This window comes from Scyliorhinus canicula, chromosome 3, assembly GCF_902713615.1.
Source record: "Scyliorhinus canicula chromosome 3, sScyCan1.1, whole genome shotgun sequence".
In the NCBI taxonomy this organism is placed as follows: domain Eukaryota; kingdom Metazoa; phylum Chordata; class Chondrichthyes; order Carcharhiniformes; family Scyliorhinidae; genus Scyliorhinus; species Scyliorhinus canicula.
The window spans coordinates 99,980,366-100,000,179 of NC_052148.1; the positions used below are offsets into that span (position 1 = coordinate 99,980,366).

General features: G+C 48.3%; 1 protein-coding gene across 3 annotated transcripts in view; it reads right to left on the bottom strand.

Moving 5' to 3' along the window:
• The window catches only part of pde4d (phosphodiesterase 4D, cAMP-specific), a 1,491,178-nt gene that overhangs the window by 1,302,578 nt on the left and 168,786 nt on the right, over positions 1–19,814 (bottom strand). The window lies entirely within an intron of this gene.

The following is a 19,814-nucleotide window of genomic DNA, read 5'->3' on the forward strand; positions in this document are numbered from 1 at the left end:
GACCAAGTGGAGTGTGGGTCAATCCAACCCATTTCACAGATGTTCAGATACTGGCGAAAGTCCTGGCAATCCCGATGGAGTCATGTCTTCCTAATATAATTGCAGAGGATCAGACAAGCTTTATCAAAGTTAGACATCTCTTGAACATTGTCGTATCCCCCTGATCTGCTCAGGGGGGAAATTCTCCCCTACCCGGCGGGGTGGGGGGTCTCGGCGTAGCGGAGTGGCGCCAACCACTCCGGCGTCGGGCCTCCCCAAAGGTGCGGAATTCTCCGCACCTTTAGGGGCCAAGCCCTCACACCGACTGGCGCCAAAACCGGCAACAATGGCCTTTGACGCCCGGCGCCTGGCGCCGGGGCTGGCAAAAAGGCGTTCGCCGGTTCGCGCATGCGCCGGTGCGTCAGCTGCCACTGACGTCACCACCGGCGCATGCGCGCTGGGGGATTCTCTTCCGCCTCCGCCACGATGGAGGCCGTGGCGGCGGCGGAAGAAAAAGAGTGCCCCCACGGCACTGGCCCGCCCGCCGATCGGTGGCCCCCGATCGCGGGCCTGGCCACCGTGGGGGTACCCCCCGGGGGTCCGATCGCCCCGCGCCCCCCCCCCAGGACCCCGGGGGCCTGCTCCTGATCCCGCCGGCACAGAGGTGGTTCAAACCACGGCGGCGGGAGAGGCCTCTCAGCGGTTGGACTTCGGCCCATCGCGGGCCGGAGAATTACGGCAGCACAGAAACCCGTAGCCTCCCGCCGGCCCCCTCCGTTCTCCGAGGCGGGCGGCGGGATTGGCAGCACACCGACTTTTTGCGGGTGGGAGAATTCTGGACATGGCGGGGGCGGGATTTTCGGCGGCCCCAGGCGATTCGCCCCTGAATTTCACCCCTGAAGTTATAGCATCTTTGGATGCAGAAAAGCAATTGATAGGGTGGAGTGGAACAACCTTTTAGAGATCTTGGATAGATTTGGTTTTTGCCTCAAATTCTCCTGGGTTTGGTTGATGTACATGTCCCCGAAAGCCAACATGTGCACAAATATGACCTCCTCAGAATATTTTCCCTTAGGTAGGAGCACGAGGCAGGGCTGTCCCATTGCTCCATTCCTCTTCTCAATGGCCTTTTAACCTCTGGCAATAGCAATGAGGTCATCAGAGGGATGGATTCATCTGTTAAGATGAATGTACTACTTAGGTTTTTGTTCTTATTTCAAAGTATCCACATTTCTTTACATAAAGCATTTTTATTACGGTCATCAAATTAATATTGGCGTTTGTCTGGGCAGGTAAGAGTCCCAGATCCGCAGCACTCTGATTCAGAGAGACAGAGGATCAGGAGGCTTGGCCCTCCCGAATCTCCTGTTTTATTACTGGGCTGCCAACATACAGAAAATCCTACAATGGTTGGCTGATCCGAAATCAAAATGGAGTAGATTAGAGGCATGGTCTTGTGCCACAGCCTCCTCACTACACGCCATAATTACCGCCCCATTACCCTTCTCCTCGGTAGGTCTTTCCTGGAACCCTGCAGTGGCTTCAACCCTCAGGATTTGGAAGCAGTTTCAGCAGCTCTTTAATCTCCTCTCATTGTCTTCACTTGCCACGGTATGTGACAACCACCTCTTTGTGTCTTCACGCTTGGATCCATCATTCAAACCTGGAGAACAGGAGGTTTGATGCACTTTGGGGATTTATTCCTATATGGAAGCTTTGCCAGCTTTGATAAACTCTCAGACAGACACAATCAGTCTGGTCCCAACTTTTTTCATTTTTTTCAAATACGGGATTTCCCACGTGTTTTTTTTTCATCCTCCCCCCTGGCCCCCCCTTCTTCCCTGCTGGAAAAGTTACTGGCCTTGGCACAGCAATGGAGAGAGTCAATTTCAAAGTCAAGTATACAATCAGAGGCTCAGTGGGGAGATTCCACCAGAGATGGCAGCCATTCATTTCTTTCTTTCTTTTTTTAAAAAATAAATTTAGATTACCCAATTATTTTTTCCAATTAAGGGGCACTTTAGCGTGTCCAATCCACCTACTCTGCACATTTTTGAGTTGTGGGGGCGAAACCCACGCAGACACGGGGAGAATGTGCAAACTCCACACGGACAGTGCCCCAGAGCCGGGATAGAACCTGGGACCTCAGCGCCGTGAGGCGGTTGTGCTAACCACTAGGCCACCGTGCTGCCCTTATTCATTTCTTTCTTTAAGGACCTGAACACGTTAGAGGATTGGGGGGAGGAAAGTAGAGGGGGGTAGGTTAGTATTTGGTTGTTGATGAAAGTTATATTGTGTGTATATTTTTGGCAATATGTATATAATTGTTTATATTTGATAACTCAATAAAATGTTTATAAAATAAATAAATAAACACGAGTAGGTAACACATTTGCCATTTGGCTGCCACAGAAATATACACAACACAGATACTTCTGAATATCTAAGCTACACCCAGAAGCATGTTTATTTTATATTTAGTTTTGTTACCCTCTTTGATGAGTTTTATTAACAATTCAAAACTGAATAAAACTTTACTTCAATACATATAACCTACATTAGCAATATTGTACGGGAAATTAGACTGACAACATTTAATTATTTAGGAGCTTAATCGCAATATTGTGACTCATATCTACTGGTATCACAAAAATAAATGTATTTACATTTAAGAATTAATTCTGATATGCACAATAATCACATCCAAACATAACTGCTTCTTTGTATCTTAGTACAATTTATGTTTATAATCCAGCTTCTCAACAAATATAATTTGATTTACATAATAACTTGCCATCATAGAGAAAAAGAGCAGCAAAATTAGCCTGAGTCATATCTAGCAAAATCTGCAACCAATTGAGCAAAGGGTTTGAAGAAGGAAAAGACTGAATGCTTCAAAATAATAAATCAATAATTAATTTGGCATACTTCTGCCTTTGTTACATATTAGTAAATGCTTGCAAAATTGTAATCTTCCTTTTGTGATAAATAACTTAATAAAAGGTAACAGAAATGTTCAGTTTTAACCTCCTTCATGGTACATGTTGGGAATGTTTGCTTGATTAGTTTCTGTAATTTTGTTTGGTTATGGAGAACATGAAAAAAGTAAAAATCAGAAGAGAACTTTTGTTCTGCAAGATTATCTTAATAAAAATTGGTGAGCGCAAGATTGCTCTACACCAGTGTCACCTCAGCACTTCATAGACATTTTAAGTTCTAATGGAACTATTAGTGCTTTAAAATTTAATTTTAGATGGCCCCCTTTTTTTTGTAGGAGAGCACTTTGGTGCTTTTCATTCTTGTGCAATACATTTGTTCTTTAATTAGTTTTTAAATAAAAGCAACATATAAGCATTGCCTACATCAGGAAAAAAATCATGTAGATTTATGTTTCAATAAAATACAAAAGTAATATAGCTCATGCAGATGTTTGCACGGAGTTCATTCTTGATTTAAAAGCTTTGATAATGTTTAAAGTTTAAATAAATATTTTGCACTGAAATTTAGCCTGAAATATAATTTACTTACTGAAATATTTTTGTGTTTGTACTCCCTGTAACTGTGTAACTGCTGGTTGAAAAGCAGAATCTATGGAGGAGTGGGAACAAGTTACTGATAGTCCGCGAATGACATAGTGAAACAATAGCGAAGTGTATTAACAAATTTTCAATTAAACTTTCGGTAATCTAAAAAAAATCCATCATTATTAAAGTACGATTTTGGGAGGAATTGAATATAGGTTTGAAGGTGGAGGTGCAAGCAACATCCGGGAAGAATGTGTTGTGCCAATTTCTTAACATGTTCTCATCTCCTCCCCGCTTTTGCCGGATGTGCTTCTGTGTGGCAACGTCAATTCATTCAGTAATGGGAAGCCAATTTGGCTGTTTAAATGGGCAATTAGCAGCGATTTTCCAAAAGCAATGCAATTTGATAGCACAGCCTCTTGCTGTGTCAGAACTTTGGATACTCAGGGAGGCAAGTACACAGCAGAAGTTTGAAGTGACGTGAAAGTACAATGCAATCTGACTGTTTAATGGTGCAAATGTCAAGTATGAGGGAAGAGGCTTGCCATTACAAGAGCAGCTCCAGTGCTGAAGGTCCTGGTTCCTCCTTTCTCGCAACCATTTCACTCTGCCCACTTTTGAGGCTGGTACCTCCACAATATTGTTTCTGATGCTTTCACCGGCGCTCCCTCCTTCTCAATTCCATCGTGAGGAACCACAGAAATGGCAGAAATGCTAAATCAATATTTTAATAATAATAATAATAATAATAGCTTATTGTCACAAGTAGGCTTCAATGAAGTTATTGTGAAAAACCTCAAGTCGCCACATTCCAGCGCCTGTTCGGGGAGGCCGGTACAGGAATTGAACCCGTGCTGCTGGCCTTGTTCTGCATTACAGACCAGCTGTTTAGCCCACTGTGCTAAACCAGCCCCTTAGTTTTTGCCTCAGTTTTCACTATAGGAACGAGTAATTCAGAGGTAATAGAAATGGTGAAACTTGGAACAATCAGCATCAATAGGGAAACAATACTTAACAAACTATTTGGATTGAAGGCAGACAAGTCCCCAGGACCTGATGGCCTATATCCTAGGGTGTCAAAGGAAATGGCAGTGGAGATTGTAGAATCATTGGTTGTAATATTACAAAATTCCATGAACATGTGAAAGGTTCCAGTGGATTGGAAAATGCTAATGTAACACCCTTATTCAAAAAGGAAAGGAGGCAGAATGTAGGAAATTACAGACCAGTTAGTTTAACAACTGTTGTTGGGAGATTGTTGAAATCCATTATTAAGGAAGTAATGTCAGGACATTTAGAAAGTCAAAACGTAATCCATCAGGGTCAGTATGGTTTTATGAAGGGCAAATCATGTTTGACTTACTTACTTGAGTTCTTCAAAGGCGTAACAAGCAAAGTGGTTAATGTGGATGTAGTATATTTGGACTTCTGGAAGGCGGTTGATGAGGTGCTGCACAGAAGGTTAATTCACAAGGTTAGATCACATGAGGTTAGGGGTAATTCATTACTTTGAATAGAAGACTGGCTGATAGACAGAAGACAGAGAATCGGGATAAATGAGTCTTTTTCTGGATGGCAAGACGTAACTAGTGGGGGGCCACAGGGTTTGGTCCTTGGGCCCCAGCTATTTTCAATCTATATTAACGACTTGGCTACAGGGATAGAAGGTTCTATAGCCAAACTTGCAGATGATACTAAAATAGATGGGACAGTAAGTTGCAATGAGGAAATAAGAACCGTATAAATGTATATAGATAGGTAAGATGAGTGGGCCAAAATATGGCAGATGAGTTTAACGTGGATAATTGTGAGATCATCCATTTTGGTCGGAAAAATGGAAAGGCAACTTATAATCGAAATGGGGAGAGACTTTGGGGTGCTCTGGTGTACTTGTGCATGAGCCACAGAAAACTAGCATGCAAGTACAGCAGGTAAGAAAGAAAGTGAATTAAATGTTGGCATTTATAGCTAATAGAGTATAAAGTGTTGTTGCAACTGTACAAGGCATTGGTGAGACCGCACCTGGAGTATTGTGCACAGTTTTGGTCCCCTTTTTTTAGGAAAGATGTCATGGCATTGGAGGCAGGTCAGAGGAGGTTCACTCGATTGATTCTAGAGTTGAGGGGTTTGGCTTATGAAGAGAGATTGAGCAGTTTAGGTATATATTCTCTCGAGTTTAGAAGAATGAGGGGAGATCAAATTGAGGTACATTTCACAGTAACTTCATTTGAAGCCTACTTGTGACAATAAGCGATTTTCATTTCATTCATTTCATTTCATAAGATGGTAAAATGTATGGATAAAGTAGACGTGGAGTGGATACTTCCTTTTGTCGGGCAGTATAGAACGAGAGGTCATAGTCTCAGGATAACAAATTTAAAAAAGATGAGGAGAAACTCCTTCTCCCAAAGGGTTTTGAATCTATGAAATTAGCTACACCAGAGTCCGGTGGATGCTGGGACAGTGAGCAAATTTAAGGAGAAGTTAGACCGATTTTTAATTAGTAATGGGTTGAAGGGTTATGGAGAATGGGAAGGATGGGGGAGTTGAGGCCATGATGAGATCAGCCATGATCGTATTGAACGGTAGAGCAGGCTTGAGAGGCTAAATTGCCTACTCCTGCTCCTAGTTCTTATGTTTTTATGTTCTAAGAAATAACTAGTCTGTCTAATTCTAGCTTCCAGCTTTTCGTCTGTAGTTAACTGCACCTCAAGCACCAATCTGGTGTTCTTGATTAATAAGAGGATTTCTTGATTAACGAGGGGATCAATCAGGGATTATGGGGAGAAGGCAAGAGAATGGAGATGAGGAACATATCAGACATGATCGAATGGTGGAGCAGACTTGATGGACTGAATGGCCTAATTCTCCTCTCACATCTTATGGTGTTATGATCTAACCCACCATAATCACTAATTGGGTGACGACCTCAGAGGCAGCCTGCTAATTAGGCATCTTCCAAAAGATTGACCCAGAAGGCTTGCTGTGCTGACCACGGATTGCAGGTCTACAAATAGACCTGATGGATGGAAATATTCTCTGTCTGGAATTTTCACCCTTTTGTCTGCACAACCGCACAAGGCTGGACATGTCAGAAATTGCACTAAGACACACCAGTTTTCAGTATTGAATATTTATCAGTTTTGGTCCCCATGTCAAAGGTTTCAGAAGAAAATAAAAAGAATGTTATCTGAAGTTACAGTTCTTAGAGGGTAGTTTCCCTGAGGATTTTAATTGCACAATTTGGATAAATATTTGATCAAGAACTAATAACTGAAGTTCTTAAAATAATGATGGCATTTCTAAGTTTGTCTTGAGGCATGGTGCAGCAGAAAGAGAGAAAGAAAAAGCTATGGTGGGAGAGTTAGTAATGGTGCCTGGGTGCTTATTTGTAGGTCGGGTTGAAGGAAAGGTGTGATGCACAAAAAAATAATTTCAGAGGACAAAGAATATGCCCCCCCCCCCCCCCCCCCCCCCCCCCCCCCCCTCAACCAGAAGGGATGTCCCAAGCATAAGGGGGCAACAGGATACCAGGCAGAGTACCGGACCTGGCCTAGCCAAGCATATTCTTGCAAATAGAAGTCAGTACCTCCAGGATACCCACCACATGCCAAAACCTACCACCCAGCTGGCCCCGCTCCTCACTAACTACACCTGGAGCAAAACTCCAACCCCACTGACATTCGTAGAATCACATGGACCTCAACCAAGGAGCCCCCACCACTGAAGAGAAGATAACCGTCAAGACACCCATTACTTGGTCGTCTCCGGAGAGAGGCCCGATTGTCTCCCCTCCACCCCCGATATGATAAGAGAAAGCCCCCTTAACCCAAACAAACCGAAACAGGGCCCATAATGGTATGCTTCTCACCCAGGTAAAGAGAAGAAACTCCTCCCTGGGAGAGGAACACCCTAACTAACCAAGGAATGTTGGACACTGACCTGCACTGTATGTCACTGCAAGGAGGATACTGGGGGAAAGAGCAGCGCTGCCTCAACAGGGACACAGACATTGCCTCCCGAAGGAAAACCCAACTCCAACGAGGATGGCACTCAGGAAACAACAAAATAAGACCACTTAGAAGAAGGCGACTAACTCCCCCATCACCCCCAACCCAAAGAAGGGATCCAACAATGCAGAGGTGTAGCATACAGACTCTCACTTCAGCACCTCAATGAAGGATTAACGGACTACACCCAGGTACGCACCTGCACTCATTACCTCCTCCTCCAACAGCTTCAAAAACGGCAACCACAAGGAAGAATGACAAGGAACCCATTAATCTCCAGGATACCTGATCTGCCCGGGCGATTGTGCGAGATAAGCACGGATTCTCAAGATTCAATCTAACAAAGAAGGCAAAATACAAACCCGATTCAATTAGCTTTAACTGGGGACTTTCCTCAACCTAAGTGAGGACTTATCTAACACTACACCCCACCATCACACCAACCATCTACTGTTCTCATCTCTCTAAATGATGTATCTAAAATGCACTCCCTCATAAATGGAAGGATTACAGCAAATTTAAAAAGGGCACGACTATGCACAAACCACATATCACTTTGCCAACTCAATATGGTTTTTGCCAGAATTGGATAACAGGCGCTCCTCACCCTCATGCTTGAATATTGCACAGCCTTTCCATGAAATCAACAGTAAAATCACAAGGGATAAAATCAACAGTAAAATCACAAGGGAATAAAATCCAGGATTAATGACAAACTGCAGAATAATAAAACCATCCATGTCACTTGGAAAGTCCAAAGTCATGGCAGGGTCATCAAGCATCCCTCAGGATCCCGCCATTGAGCGAAGTGCCTTCACCTGCACCATGTTGTTACCCCGACACCCAGACAGCAAGGAAGCAGGGAGGGGAATGACTCGACATGTTCAGCTACCTCCAATCCCTCACAATGAGCATCGTGGGCAGGACAACAGAAGACCAGCCATCTGGCCTCCGACCAACCCCAGATATTGAAGACTGGATACAATGTGCTCTGTCAAACTTGAAAAGCCCAACCTTCAAATTGAGGTTGAAAAAGCACGGCAGCTACCTCTGAATATTGTTTGGAAAGTCCAACCAGCCCCTCCCCCTACCTGCCACCCCCACTCTTCACTAGAGGCTGGGTTCTTGAAGACTCTCTAGGCCCCTAGGCCCTGAGTCGGTCAGGATAGGCGACATACCATGCGGCAGAACTTCCAAGGACCAAAGGTGACCCCCACCAGGGAAATTGCTTGAACTAGAAATAGAATTCTCTCCTGCACTATTTTCCCCAGAATATTTTGCAGTTCATCAAAGTGAGCACCACAAACCTGCACCATGGAACCGAGATCATCATTCAAAATATAATTTGCAATGACAGCGATCATTCAGATACTGACAGCACCGCTGAGGGGTAGCCTGCTCACCGATAAAAGCGCCACTGCAAGTTGGGCCCCACCCCTGTTGTCTCCTACCTCCTCAATCAAAAAAGGATTCAGTCTGATTTAACTTGGCTCCTCATCGCCAAAATCCAGCTAGGATCAACCAGGAACAAAATGCAAAACATATATCCCAAAGGTAAGTAATTATGGGATGTGCAGTAGGATAGAATAAAGGATTAAAAGACAAGTAGAGCTAGAGCTCCTGAAAATGCAGTCACTCCCACGCTCACACCACAAGATCCCCCTATATTGTACAATTTTCTACCTGAATATGGTTTAGTTATCAGTTCCTACATCAGGCTGTATTCCCGGCTTATTAGAAAGGAAATTGTGGTTGTGTGCATTGTGTGTGTCCTTTCTTATCAATGAATCATTATTGCTGTTGAGAAAGGCTAAGCCCTGACTTGCCAGAATGTGTAGCTAAACCATTGTGAAATGTTTTTGACCCTTTTTGTAAAATAAAGAACCCTTTTAACATTAGTTCAAATCAAAAAATAACTTGTTTTCCCTCCATATTATGACCAGATTACTTTACACATATTCATAACACTGTAGCAAAAGGACATCGGGCACCTCTCCTCATGCGCACCTTTGTCATATTTCCAGCCCTCCTGCCTCTCAGACCATCTCCATTGGGCCAGGAAAATTCAGCCCAATGGTTTCTGTAAACAAAGGCAAAAGGTCAGAATATGCTACAATACTGCAGGAGCTCGACTGACCTATGATGATTGATGCAGTGCATATTCTGTTTGAGAAGCATGTTGTCTTTCTGGTGCACAAGAAAATGGTAGAACATTGGAGCCTCTGCTGCCCGCGCCCCCATTGGGATTTCTTGACTTGGTCTGGAAATACCGTTTCCTCATTACTTGTTTGGAAGGGCAACCTGCTTCCATGCATCTTCTCCTCCTGGCACTTTCCCAGCAGTTGGGACGGGCCTGAAAAGGATGGGGCCTCACTAGCAATCAATTAGTTGCAGCCAGGGGTCTTGCAAATGGCTGAAGTGGGTTGTCCTTGATCTTTGGGCCTGATAAAATTACATAGGATTGGGGGGATATAGGGTGTTGTAACGGACCACCAATCAACCCATGTTGTCGGTGTTTATGCTCCACTCAAGTCACCTCCCTTATTTCCTCTTCTAAATCTATCATTTTAACCATGTAATCCCATTCCTCATTTAAATCTATCAATCACCATAACCCTGTAATCCCATTTGCTTCATTTACTTAACCAGCTTCTCCTTAAATGAATCCATATTAATTGCTTCAACCACTCGCTGTGGCAGAAAGTTCCAAACTCTTACCATCACTCTTTGAGAAAAGACATTTCTGAATTCCCTATTGGATTTCTGTGAAACTATAGCGTAGGCGCGTTAGGAGGGATATGTTTGTAATATTTCATTCCGTAAATAAATGTTAAATTAAGTAACAGTGGCTCCAGTACTATCCTTCTCTAACTGGCTGTCCGGAGATGAATACCTTGTGAGACCAGCAGTACTCTGGAAAAGCTGTGCATTTCAGAGTCGATAGATAGTCTGGTCAATTTAGTCAAATTATCATTATATTATGAAGTGCCTGCAAGTAACAGAATAGATCCATTCCCCAAAGGCAGAGTGGAAAAAGTAATCAAATGCAGTGGACCATCAATAACAGGTAGAAATATACGATTCAATGTATAAAAAGATTGAAATTAAAATACTCTGCTGTGGGGTTAAACATGCTAAACACTAATTTTAAATAAAAGTAATTGAATAATGCACATATCTATTTTTATTCATATTTAATAATACTTTGTAAAATCATTTAAAATATGAACAATTGTGTCATTTAAAAGCGATTTCAGGTTCCTGCAGCTTTACTACAGGAACTGTAACTCATTTCAGTGTTATGGTAAACAGAACCACATACTATAAAAAGCAAGGAAACCATAATCATTTATTGTCATAATTGACTTGTTCTGTTATAACATGGTTCCTGTAGCTCAATACAGTGAAATGTATTGTCACACTTGACTAACTCTGATACGTTCAGAAAGCAGTTTCTATCATCAACACAATGAGTGATCCGGTCCTTAAAAAGCTATTTAATGCAAGTAAATGTGTTTGATCTATTTGGTAAGAAATGCATTAAAAATATTTTTTTAAACATGATTCCTGCAGAGATGCATGACTCAATAGTTTATCATTAGAACTGTCATTATGAACTAGATTTTTCAAAAGATCTTCAGAAAATGTTATATAACGGTGGCACGGTGGTGCAGTGGTTAGCACTGCTGCCTCACGGTGCCAAGGACCCGGGTTTGATCCCGGCCCCAGGTCACTGTCCGTGTGGAGTTTGCACATTGTTCCCATGTCTGCGTGGCTCTCACCCCCACATCATAAATATGTGCAGGGTAGGTGGATTGGCCATGCTAAATTGCCCCTTAATTGGAAAAAAAAATAATTGGGTACTCTAAATTTATTTTTAAAAAGGAAAGTTTTATATCAAAGGACGTAACTTCAACTTCCATTGGGATGGCAGGAAGAGTTGATAGTTAGAGGCCGATAATATCACTTCAATGTTTGTTGTGCCCACCCAGCACTTCTTTCACTGATTTGTTTAAACATTGAGGGTTCTGGGGAAGAACAAAGGACAATACAGCACAGAAACAGGCCCTTCGGCCCTCCAAGCTGTACCGGTCATGAAACCACCCTTGGCCAAAACCGTCAGCACTTCCTAGTGACGTATCCCTCCAAACCCATCGAATCCATGTATTTGTGGAGATGCCTTTTGAACACTGTTAATGTATCTGCTTCCACAACTGCCTGGCGTTCCAGACACTCATCACCCTCTGCGTAAAAAACCTGCCTCGCACATCTCTAAACTTTGCCTCACGGACCATAAACCTATGCCCCCTGGTGACTGACCCCTTCACCTAAGGAAAGAGTGCCTGCCCATCCACTCTATCCATGCCTCTAATAATCTTGTAGGGAGGATCATCGGCGGCGGGGCTTGGTGGCGGCGGCGACGGGGCTTGGTGGCGGCGACAGAGGGGCTCGGCGGCAGCGGGGCATGGCGGCAGCGGCGGCGACAGCGGGGCTTGATGGCGGCAGGTCCAACCCGGTCCAACCCCCCCCCCCCCCCTCCCCCCCCAACGCAGGCCAGGAGCGGTGCGGCTGCGACAGGCCCTCCCTCCCCCCCCCCCCAACGCAGGCCAGGAGCGGTGCGGCAGCGGCAGGCCCTCCCTCCCCCCCTCCCCCCCCCTCAACGCAGGCCAGGAGCGGTGCGGCAGCGGCAGGCCCTCCCCCCCCCAACGCAGGCCAGGAGCGGTGCGGGACCGATGGGGGGGCCAAGCCGGAGGCAGCGGCCAGGAGGTCGCGGGGTGCAAAGTGCGGCAGCGGGGACACCCCCCCCCCCAACCGGCAGCGGGGAAGCGGGGACCCCCCCCAACCGGCAGCGGGGAAGCGGGGACCCCCCCCCCCAACCGGCAGCGACCACCGCCCCCCCCCCCCAACCGGCAGCGACCACCGCCCCCCCCCCCCAACCGGCAGCGACCACCGCCCCCCCCCCCCTCCCCCCCAAACGGCAGCGACCACCACGTGGCAAGAACAAAGGGACTGGGCAAAAAGCCTCTCTCTCTCTCTGTCTCCTGGGTGAGTGAGGAGAAAGGAAGGGGGGAGAGAAAACAAAAAAAAGACTTATATTTCTGTTTAAAAAAAAAACCCAAAAGAAAACTGGTAAAGAGAAATGGGGGAGTATATACTATTTTCTCTCTTTTTACACTCGCTCCCAGCAAAAGTAAGCCCATCGGAGAGGAGTTGCATAAAAGCGGGGAGGAGGAGAGAAAATAATTAAGAAATAAATAAATAAAATAAAGGGGTAAAGGAAAGAAGGGGGGGGGGGGAAATAAATTTTTTTAAAAATAATAAATAAAATAAAAATAGGGTGCGGAAAAGGGGGGAAAAGAAAAACAAGGGGAGAAGAAAAGATGAAAGGGAAGGGGGAGAAAAAAATGCCAGAAGGGAGCCAAGAGAAAGGGGGCACCAGAAGTAGACGGGGCAAAGGGCAAGCCAGCTCGGGCGAACGAATCAGCACACGAAGCAGCGGGAAGGATGTATCGCCGCATCAAAAAGAGCTGGACAGACAGGTACCCTCTCCCCTGGGGTTAGAGGGGGGCGTGAATTGGAAGGCAGCCTTTGCCGAGGTGGTGAGGGAGCAGCTGCAGGCAATCAAGGCAGAGTTGAAAGCGGACGGAGAGGCCGCAGTACAGACAGCAGTGGCCAGGGCCATGTCAGGGGTGCAGCAGGCTCTGACCAGATTGGAGGAGAAAGTGGATGCTCAAGGGGAGAAACTGGAAGCCCATGAGGCAACCATTAAAGAGCTGGAGAAAGCAGCGACCGACATGAGCGACCGGGTCACGGCCCTGGAGAGGGAAGTGGCGAGACTGGGTGCAACACAGGGGAGCCTGAAGGGCAGGGTAGACGACCAGGAGAACAGCTCGCGAAGGCAAAATGTTAGGATAGTGGGCCTGCCAGAGGGGATCGAGGGCAGAAACCCCACAACATTCGTGGCTGCGATGCTGGGCTCCTTAGTGGGGGGGACACCTTTCCAACCCCACCGGAAATGGACAGAGCTCATCGGTCACTGCGCCCGAAGCCCAAGGCAGGGGAACAACCGAGAGCAGTCATAGCCAAACTGCACCGGTACCGGGATAGGGAGACAATCCTGCGCTGGGCCAAGGAAAATAGAGCCCGCAAATGGAACGGGCACGCCATCCGAGTCTACGAGGATCTTGGATCGGACATAACTAAGAGACGGGCTGGTTCAAAAGAGCGAAAGCAGCTCTCTACAAAAGCAAAGTGCGTTTTGGTATGCTGTACCCAGCAGAACTCTGGGTCACATACCAAAACAAGGAATATTTCTTTACAGCCCCTGCTGAGGCGAATAGGTTCGTCGAGGAGCACGGGCTGGAAAAACGCCATGGGAGGTAGGGACGAGGGGCCCATGGCAAGGAGAAACGACATGCCGACGGGGGGGTGTGGAGGGGCGAGGCAAAGCCAGCCCCCTCCCCCCCGGCAGGAACACCCAGAACAAAAAACAACCCACTGCCCAAGGGACCGCTCCAGGTAGGAGGCCAGGCCCCAGCACGAGGGAACGGGAGTATTGGAGAAGGGAGAGGAGAAGCGAGACAGCAACCTCCGAGAGGGGAGCCACTGCGCTAGCAGGAAAGCTAGCGACGGGGGCACGCAACAAAGCAGGGCCGCAGCGCACCCCCAACAGGGGGGAAGGCGCCAGGCAGGGGAGGGGGGGGGATCACCCATCAAAGACGGGAGAGCAAATGGGGACAGGAATAGGGGATAGAGGGGCAAAGGAGGGGTATACAGGGGAGGGGGGAAAAGGGAGAGAGCGGGGGGGGGGGGGCACTCGGGGTGCGAGAGACCAGGGAGGGGAAATGCAGGGACAAAGGGACAAAAGAGGCCAGAAAAGGAACAGGGCCACAAAGTGCCACAACCAAGGGCCCGAAACAGGGAACCGCTGCAAGCACCCACCCAGTATGGTCTGTGAGCGAAGAGGCCCCCCGGAGTGCAGGGGACTACCCGCGTGGCGGACACACAGTGGACGGCCATGGCGGGTGCCCCCGGGACAAGGGGAAACCCCGGAGCGCAGAGACCCGACCGCATTGGGAGAGCAGTGATAGTGGCCATCCTGGACGGCCCCCTAACAAAGGGAAACCCCAGAGGGCAGGGGCGCGTCCACCGGACAAATATGGTTAATCCCACAGGAGCGAGGGGGCAGAAGCCCCCCACCAGGATAGTCACCTGGAACGTAAGGGGACTTAACGGCCCAGTGAAGAGATCTAGAGTCCTCACCCACCTCAGAAACATGAGGGCCGACATAGTCTTCCTCCAAGAGACGCACCTGAGGGAGCAGGACCAACTGCGGGTAAGAAAGGGCTGGGTGGGACAAACCTATCATTCCTGTTATGGGACAAGGGCCAGGGGGGTGGCGATCCTGATTGGCAAGAGGACAATGTTTAGGGCGACAAAGACGGTTACAGACCCAGGGGGGCGGTATGTCATGGTCAGCGGGGCCCTGGATGGGGCGCCGGTAGTTCTAGTCAAAGTGTACGCGCCCAACTGGGACGACACGAGCTTCATCCAAAAGGCCATGGCAGAAATCTCGGACATAGCGACGCACCGACTAATCATGGGGGGGGACTTCAACTGTGTACAGGATCCAAAGACGGACAGATCAAACCCCAGAACGGAGAAAACCTCAAACATGGCAAGGGAACTCAGTCACTATATGGAGCAGATGGGAGCAGTGGACCCCTGGAGATTCGCCCACCCGGGGGAGAAAGAATTCTCTTTCTTCTCCCCAGTACACAACGTGTACACCAGAATTGACTTCTTTGTGGTGGGGAAAACGGTGCTTCCAGGGATAGACAAGGTGGAATACTCCGCAATTGTGATATCAGACCACGCCCCACACTACATAGCCTCAAAATAAGGGGAAGTAGATTTAGAACTGAGTTTAGGAGGAACTTCTTCACCCAAAGGGTTGTGAATCTATGGAATTCCTTGCCCAGTGAAGCAGTTGAGGCTCCTTCATTACATGTTTTTAAGGTAAAGATAGATAGTTTTTTGAAGAATAAAGGGATTAAGGGTTATGGTGTTCGGGCCAGAAAGTGGAGCTGAGTCCACAAAAGATCAGCCATGATCTCATTGAATGGTGGAGCAGGCTCGATGGGCCAGATGGCCTACTCCTGCTCCTAGTTCTTATGTTCTTATGTTCTTATGTTCTTACATGGACGTGCGGCTGGAGACGGGAAGGGCCCAGCGCCCCACATGGAGGTTGGACGGTGCCTTACTAGCTGACAAGGCCTTCAGCGAAAGGATAGCGCGGGCCATAGCGGAATACACGGAGAACAACCAAAACGGGGAGGTCTCATCCTCCACGTTCTGGGAAGCGCTTAAGGCCGTACTAAGAGGGGAAATCATTGCCTACAAAGCGCAAAGAGATAGGGAGGAAAGGGTGTCTAGGCAGAAGCTGGTCGACTCCATACTGGAGGTAGACCGTGAATACTCCGAGGCCCCGACCGTAGAGCTCCTGGCGGAGAGAAAAGAATTACAAAGGAACTTTGACCTGCTCTCCACCAGGAAAGCAGTACGCCAACTCCGCCAGGCACGCGGGGCCCTGTACGAACACGGAGACAAAGCCAGCCACCTGTTGGCACACCAGCTGAGAAAGCAGGCAGCCAGCAGGGAAATTGCGCAAATCAGAGGTACCAGAGGCACGTGGGAAACAGAACCAGAGAGGATCAACGAAACCTTCAAGGCCTTCTACCAAGAGCTGTACACCTCAGAGCCCCCAACGGGGAAGGCTGGGATGAACCGGTTTCTTGATGGATTGGACATACCAGTCGTGGGAGAGGGCAGAAAACGGGATCTGGAAGCACCACTAGCACTGGGAGAGATCATGGAGAGCATTAGCTCCATGCAGACGGGGAAGGCGCCGGGACCGGACGGATTCCCGGCGGACTTCTACAAAAAATTCGCGACAGCGCTGGCCCTGCGGGAGATGTTCACAGACTCGTTAGCTAGGGGCACACTGCCACCCACGTTAGCACACGCCTCAATCTCGCTGATACCTAAGAAAGACAAGACCCAACGGAATGTGGGTCATACAGACCCATATCTCTGCTGAACGCAGACGCCAAAATACCGGCCAAAATCCTAGCCAAAAGGCTAGAAGACTGTGTACCTGAGGTGGTCACAGAGGACCAGACGGGCTTTGTCAAAGGTAGACAGCTTACCGCGAACATCAGGCGCCTGCTGAACGTGATAATGACCCCCTCCGGGGAGAGAACACAAGAGGTGATCGTCTCCCTGGATGCAGAAAAGGCCTTCGACAGAGTCGAATGGAAATACCTCATGGAGGTACTGGAGCGGTTCGGGCTTGGAACAGGGTTCACCGCTTGGGTAAAGCTCCTCTACAACGCTCCCATGGCGAGTGTACGGACCAACAATACCAACTCCCAATACTTCCAGCTGCACAGGGGCACCAGACAAGGATGCCCACTGTCCCCGCTGCTGTTCGCACTAGCAATCGAACCGCTAGCAATCGCGCTCAGGGCAGCAAAAAATTGGAGGGGGATCCGAAGGGGAGGTAGAGAGCACAGAGTCTCACTCTACGCGGATGATCTGCTCCTCTATATCTCGGACCCACAAAGCAGCATGGACGGAATCATCGCGCTCCTGAAAGAGTTTGGAGCCTTCTCGGGCTACAAACTCAACATGAGCAAAAGCGAGATCTTCCCAGTATACCCGCAAGGGGTGGGGGGGGGGGGGGGGGGGCAGCACTAAAGGGGCTGCCGTTCAAACAAGCCCGACATAAATTCCGCTACCTGGGGATCCAAATAGCCCATGACTGGAAAGGGATCCACAAATGGAACCTCACCAGCCTGACGGAGGAAGTTAAAAAGGACCTGCAAAGATGGAACACACTCCCGCTCTCCCTCGCGGGGAGAGTCCAGACGATCAAAATGAACGTACTGTCCAGGTTCCTCTTCCTGTTTAGATCCATTCCGATCTACATCCCCAAGGCCTTTTTCAAAGCGCTGGACAAACTTATCATGGCGTTCGTATGGGGGGGGTGGTAAAAATGCTAGGATCCCAAAGAAGGTCCTACAAAAATCAAAATCCAGGGGGGGGTTAGCCCTCCCGAATCTACAATTCTACCACTGGGCGGCAACAGCCGAGCGAGTAAGGGGATGGATCCAGGTGCCAGAAGCTGAGTGGGTGCGTGCGGAGGAGGCCTCCTGCATGGGAACCTCCCTCCGGGCCCTCGCCACGGCAGAACTCCCATCCCCACCCAAAAAACACTCCAGCAGCCCAGTGGTGACAGCCACCCTCCAATCCTGGAACCAACTACGGCAGCAATTTGGCCTGTACAAATGTCGGACAAGGCTCCCATCTGCAACAACCATAGGTTCAAACCAGCACTGACTGACGCCACCTTCAAAAGGTGGAGACAGACAGGACGGGGGGGACACTGACAGTCAGGGACCTATACGCGGACGACAGGATCGCAACACTGGACGAACTGACAGAGAAATTTCAGCTAGCTGGGGGGAACGAGCTACGGTACCTGCAGCTCAAAAACTTCCTACGAAAGGAGACAAGGACGTACCCACAACCGCCACGACAGACACTACTGGAAGACCTACTGGACGCAAGTATCCTAGAGAAAGGGAACTGTAGTGACATGTATGGCCGACTGGTAGAAAGGGACGACACCGTACTGGACGCAACAAGAAGGAAATGGGAGGACGACCTGGGGATGGAGATAGGGTGGGGACTCTGGAGCGAAGCACAGCATAGAGTCAACTCCACCTCCACGTGCGCAAGGCTCAGCCTGACGCAACTAAAAGTGGTACATAGAGCCCACTTAACGAGAAACCGTATGAGTAGGTTCTTCCCGGAGGTGGAGGACAGATGTGAGCGATGCCAAAGAGGCCCGGCCAACCACGCCACATGTTCTGGTCTTGCCCCAGACTTGTGGAGTACTGGACAGCCTTCTTCGAGGCTATGTCCAAAGTGGTGGGGGTGAGGGTGGAGCCATGCCCGATAGTGGCGGTCTTCGGGGTTTCAGACCAGCCAGATCTATTCCTGGGGAGGAGGGCGGACGCCCTTGCCTTTGCCTCCCTGATCGCCCGCCGTAGAATCCTGTTTGGCTGGTGGTCAGCAGCACCGCCCAGAGCTGCAGACTGGCTGTCCGACCTCTCGGAATCTCTCCAAATGGAGAAAATCAAATTCGCCATCCGAGGGTCGGACGACGGCTTCCACAGAATGTGGGAGCCTTTCATGCAACTGTTCCGGGACCTGTTTGTGGCCAACGTACAAGAGGAAGAATAGTCGGGTGGCCAAGAATCAGGGGAAAATGGACGGGAATCGGGGGAGGGTAGCCGGGGGGAGGGGGGGGGGGGGAGTTACGGGCTCGTTATGGGGGTTTGCTGGCAAGCCAAGGCCCAAAACCAAACTATAAATAAATGCCTATAAACATGTGCCTCGGCCATATTGGGGAATGTAAAATATGTATGCCGGCTAAAGGGGGCGGCCACAATTGTTGTTATGAAGATGCTTACCTGTAAATATTCATGTTAAATTTTTGTGTTTTCTTTTTTTTTCTCTCTAATAATTTGTAATTTGTCATATATAAAATATGAAAACTCAATAAAAAACATTTATAAAAAAAAATAATCTTGTAGACCTCAATCAGGTCACCCCTCAACCTCCATCATTCTAATGAAAACAGTCCGAGATGATTCAGCCTCTCCGCATAGCTAACACCCTCAAGACCAGGCAATATCCTGGTAAACCTCCTCTGCACTCTCTCCACAGCCTCCACATCTTTCTGGTAGAAAAGAATTGAGTGCAATATTCTAAGTGTGGCCTGTGGTAGTCTGTATTAGGGGTATTACGGTACCCAGGCTGATGCTGTAAGACCACTGGTGTGGGAGGTACCTGAGACAGCAATATCATTGGTGAAGCCTCCCTGCTGGTTCCGCCCAGTAAGGTGGAGTATAAGAGCCTGTGTCCCCCTAGCAGCTGCATTCTGTACCTGCACTGCTGGGGGAAACATCTAGTCTGATAAAGCCTTCAATTGTCGTCCAATCTTGCTTCTGGAGTCATTGATTGAGCATCATGGCCTTACTATAGAAAGCATCCTATCTGGCTGCCTCACAGCCTGGTATGGCAACTGCTCGGCTGAAGACCGCAAGAAATTTCATAGAATCATGAACACTGCCCAGTCCATCACACAAGCCCGCCTCCCATCCATTGATTCTATCGACACCTCCCGCTGGCCTGGGAAAGCGGGCAGCGGATCAAAGATCCCTCCCACCCG